Raw genomic sequence first — 6,084 nt, 5'->3', positions numbered from 1 at the left:
TTATTATTTCAGACACTTCATATGACCGTTGCAAGGAAAAAGCATGATTGTACACATCTTCCTTTTTTATGTTATTGGGTCTTGAGAAAAATCTGATTTTGGATAATACTTTTGAAACAATGGATTTGTAAACACTTTGTGGATGAAAATGTTGTTTTTTTTAAAAAATTAAATTTATGTGATTTTGGGATGTTATATATATATATATATATATATATATATATATATATATATATATATATATATATATATATATATATATATATATATATATATATATATATATATATATATAGGGTTGGTTCATGTGAGGCTGGTGGGATGTCAAGTCCACCAAGCAAATTACACCCTTTGTTTGCAAATAAAACGTAATATAATGGTAAAAAGGGGTATCGATCCTCGGGGAAATGGTTGTATTCAATCACCAATGCAATCTAAAAGAACTATTGTAAATAAATTAACTAACTACAATTAAACTAAAAGGGGGGTGTTTGATTACTTGAAAACTAAAAGACTTGAATAACTAAAAACTTGCAATTAAGCAAGATAGTGAGATGCTCAAATATTGGAGAGAATTGATAAACCAAGGCAATTCAACGCAATGAACATTTGTGTATTTATCATTAGGATTTAACATGAAGCTTATCATTCATCCTAAATTGGTTATAGCAATCATGAAGCATGATAAACCAAGATTTCTCATAGGTAGTATAGAGGTAGGGGAAGCCCACAACACACCTTCTTAATCAAAATCAAAGATTCAATTGAATCAATTGAACCCAGAAGTTGATTAGCCTTAAGAATGAAGAAATCCCCAATTCCTAGAGGATGTCAATGCTTACACATCCATAAAGGAGTTATGATTCATAAACTAGAGATGATTTCTACCATCATAAACTGCTTGTTCTAAGTAAATTCAATGATTCAATGCTAAACCAAAGAAATAAACCAACAATTACTTATTAAAGTACCAAGCTCATGATCAAAGCACTAAACAAGCATAGAGATTATGAACTAGAATCATAGACATAAGATAAATGATAAATTAACATAAATCCTTCAAAAACCCACAAACATTCAGAGGTTTTAGCCAAGGTCTACCAAAATAGAGAGTTTAGCCACTCATGGCAATAGAAAAACAATCACAAAAGTCTAATTGCATAAAGAAACTACCAATATCTTGGGAAGATGAAAAGAAATGAGTCTTCAAGCTCCAAAATCGCCTCCTACAGCTCTCCAATGGTGAAAAATCGCCTCCTACAGCTCTCCAAGGTTATGGTGTACCAAATGACCAAAATGCCCAAACTAGGCAGTTGCGCGGGTACCCGCGTGACGAAAATTCCACCCACGCAAGTGTTGATGTAATGCTATTGGCTCTTCATTCCTCCACTCTACCCTTCCACTACCAAAGATTCCTTTGGTCCCCTCCGTATCCATGTGATTTAAATTAACCAATCATATTTTAGCTTCAAATATGGATGCTCCAAACCCAAAATAAAAGTCCAAGATCCATCTTCACAAGCCCACTTCATCCAAGCCTTTAGCTTTTTAAGCCCAAATCTTCTTTTATGGATTCGCCAAGCCCAACAATGCCTTGAGAGCCCACTAAGTCCGACTCCAATCAACCCGCAACCACAACGAATGCCGAAAACCTGCAATATATATATATATATATATATATATATATATATATATATATATATATATGGGAAAAATGAATATACTCTTAAGGTATATAAGCTTAAGTACTCAAACACCATACTACGGCGTTTTGTGTATATATAAATTGTAATTGTCTAATGTTCTTATAATTCAACTTCTAACTTGATTTATTTCAAAGATTTTTATAAATTTCACATTTATATTCCTCTTACATAATTTTTATTCTCAACTATAATATATATAGCTTAGTAGATGTTCGTCAAAAAGTGTGATGTAAGAGGAAGATAATAATGAAATTTTAAAAATCTTGAAAATAAATCAAGTTAAAGATTGAAGTTGAAGAAAATTATAATAAATATATCAAGCAAAACGACGTATTATGGTGATTTTGGGTACGTAAGCTTATATACCCTTAAGGGTATATTCACTTTTCCCAATATATATATATATATATATATATATATATATATATATATATATATATATATATATATATATATATATATATATATATATAAGTTATTTTGTTTCTACTAACTATTATGTATCAGAATGCACAGATCTGGATCACTAGATGAATATGATTAACAGTCATGATTTGAGGGTCTATGTGTTGGTTATTTTCATATAACCAAAACATAAACGCGGAAGCATAAGTTTGGATATTTAACCTCGAATCTGATTAAAAGAAAACTTAAACTTGAAATAATGATTACATACCTTGTTCCATTGAGATTTTCGGATCTAGAGACTAGGAAGAGTTTTCCAGTTGATCTCAAGAGTTCTCTCTAAAATCCCCCAGCAATGAACCATACGAATTTCTTAGTGTATTTTCGTGTGTATTGATTTGCTCCTCATCACATATATTTATAGATGGAGATAAACCCTAATGTGAGAGATGGAAGGGATCTTGAGGATCTTGAGTCAAACCGGGAACTCAACCCACAAGGTAAGTAAATATTCTATAAATCGGTCCATCAACAATTTATACTCTTACCATAATAACTGGATTTAATAACATATCGTACAAATTTATCAAGTGGTCCCATATTATCCAATAATCTCCCACTGGACCACGAATATATAAACGTACGTATAACTGTATAAGCGCTTTAATGAATGTTATTATAACATTGGTACCCTTAAACAATCTCGTCCACTAATCATAATAGTATAGGATCAAAGCGGCCTTCGTTACAATTTACGTAACTAAACCTCTCAATGGTCACATATACATATATAACTAACGACATAGATTAAACATGATGTGTGGTTTTAAAATCTAAATAGATTTCCAACGAATTCCTCTTTAGATTGAAGTGAAATCAAACTTCAAATAAGTGCAACTAATAATGGAGTTAACTGAATTCTTAATTCTGTACAGAAAAACATAATTGATCTTAAACAAAACATAAAGCACCATAAAACTCCCACTAAAACCAAATATCACACCAACGTGTGTAGTATGCTCATGAAAGACCTAGGGAGGTAATCCCTTTATGAGCGGATCCGCTTTCATGGAGTTTGTTCATATTTGCTATATATATTACCATTTTGCACTATTGTGTTAACAGAAGGAAACTTGATGTAAATATGCTTTGACTTAATAGAACTTCTGTTGTTGGAATATAACATTGCTGACTTATTATCATAACTTTAATGGTCTTTCAATACCAATAATGTGTAGCCTCGTGACAAATTTTCGCAACCATATTCCATACTATAAATTATGATGCCATTATGGAAGAAGCTACCGAAGTCTATTCCATGAAATGGTTTATCATGCTAAAATGTAAAAGTGTCCTGATATGGATCAGCAACCATTTTGACATCTAATAAAATCTAATTCTTAATAAAAATGATCTCCAAAACATCCAAATTTCTTGTAGTTGAGCATATAGACTTTTGTTATAGATCCAAACTTGAGTTGCATATATATCTACCCAAAACCAAAAAGATAAATTTACTCTCACTTAATCTGTGATACACAAAATCATCTATTATATTTACCTCGAAACCAAAAGAGATAAAAAAAAATTTGATGAAAAATGTGGTACCACGCATAGGATATCCAAAGTTGAGGTTGTTGAGTTTGTGTATTTTGAATAAGAGATTGAATAACATTGTCGATCACTTTTCCATAATTTGCATACTATCGAAAACAATAATAGAAATCAAGATTGATTCCTCCTTAAAGACAATGTTTTAACCTTGTTTCTCCCCCAAACTCAACATCCTCAAAGAGTGTTACTCTATCCAAAAATGCAAGGTCAATACCCATACAATTGAGAACTAACATAATGCCCTCATTCCATTCCTGAAAGTTAATCTCATTGAGTACATGACTCATAAATGTGATCAATGTTAACAAATATAATACCATAATTCAAACATAAGCAACTCTATTTTTATGCTCATTAATCCATAAACCGTAATCAATAAATTCAATTTATGACATCTTTATAAGGTATCAACACAACATTAATATCAAGTCTTTGGACAGTAATACTAACTTGTAAGAGATAACCTTATTTTAGAGATAAACATTGACAATAAATCATGTCAATTAACAATCCCCTCTTTGGATTGACTTACTAATTACATGGAACCAAAAAATCGTCACATGTTTATCACCACATATATGTTTATTCGGCCAAATATCAGTTTACCTTTGGGTCGGCTAATACCCGCATTAATAAACACATAAACTATAAACTTTGATAATAAGAATTGACAATATATCATGTCAATTAATAAGTTTATCTTTGGATTTACTTATTAATGACATGTAACCTAAAAATTGTCATATATTTATCATCAAACATGTGTTTATCCGACCAAACATTAATCTACCTTTGGGTCGATTAATATCCGCATTAACAAACACAAAAACCATAAAATTTAATAAAAAAATGACAATAAATTTTGTCGATTAATAAACTTCTTTTTGGACTGACTTATTAATGACAGGCAACCTTAAAAATTGTTGCATGTTTATTATTATATATGTGTTTATTCGGCAAAATATGAATCTACCTTTGGGTTGATTGATATTCACATTAATAAACACATAAACCATAATATCATTACTGAATTTGTTGATAATCAAGAATAATAACAATAATAATAATAAAATATGAAAATGATTTCATATATCAAAAAAATTTCTTTAATTAAATTGCATAAACACTAATAGTATTAAAATGCAAACACACTGAGAGGACGAGTGTTTAAAAATACATTAAATGATGATAGATTTTGTAAACACTCTCTTCTTGCCATCAAAAACAAAAGATTAATTGAATCAAAAGGGGAATAGCACCGTTGAATACCCACATATCATAAAATTTGAAACAAAAAGACTAGGCCAGTTTAATACTTTAATATCCCAAGTTAAACTACTATAGAATTTAAGTTACACAACGTTTATACAAAAGTTCAATATCCTTTGATCTCGTGAATATCCTTATTGGATATTGATAACATAATAACAAAATTGCTAAGCAATAAAAAAATTCTTTATAAATATAAAGATATCATCAAAAGCATTTTATTTATTTGGTATTTCAACTCCTTAATTTAAATGATGGCGAATATCAATATTATCAAAAATATTGATTTTATAACTTCTGCAAATATCATATCCATAAATAACATAATGGTGCTTTTATATAAACATAAAACATGCTTAAGATAAAACTTAAACGAAAATACATTGCTGTCATCAAAAAATTTCTGATTACTCTATCGCTGCAACTTGCAAGATATTGATTTGCAAATTTTCTCAAACTAGATCTTAACATGCATAAAACAATTTTGCATTAAACCTTTAATGGTCATTTTATGACAAAAGGTTTGTAGTCGGTCAATCAAATAAAGTGTATGTGGAGTTGGAAAATGTTGTCAAATATTATATCCATATCCACGCAACATAAATCCGACAAGAAAAATAAGACTAAACACATATATACCGGTATGTGTTAGATCGAAGGTAAGATCCGAAACAAACCTAAAAAAAACAAAAAAATTTACAGATCTTAAACAAGTCAAATATATATTCTAGTATCAAATTCGAGTAGGCTCTGATACCAATTGTTGGTTATTTTCATATAACCAAAACATAAACGCGAAAGCATAAGTTTGGATCTTTAACCTCGAATCTGATTAAAAGAAAACTTAAACTTGAAATAATGATTACATACCTTGTTCCATTGAGATTTTCGGATCTAGAGACTAGGAAGAGTTTTCCAGTTGATCTTAACAGTTCTCTCTAAAATCCCCCAGCAATGAACCATACGAATTTCTTAGTGTATTTTCGTGTGTATTGATTTGCTCCTCATCACATATATTTATAGATGGAGATAAACCCTAATGTGAGAGATGGAAGGGATCTTGAGGATCTTGAGTCAAACCGGGAACTCA

Source organism: Lactuca saligna, chromosome 6 (assembly GCF_052625555.1).
Source record: "Lactuca saligna cultivar CGN05327 chromosome 6, ASM5262555v1, whole genome shotgun sequence".
Taxonomy (NCBI): Eukaryota; Viridiplantae; Streptophyta; class Magnoliopsida; order Asterales; family Asteraceae; genus Lactuca; species Lactuca saligna.
This window is presented reverse-complemented; position numbering follows the sequence as displayed.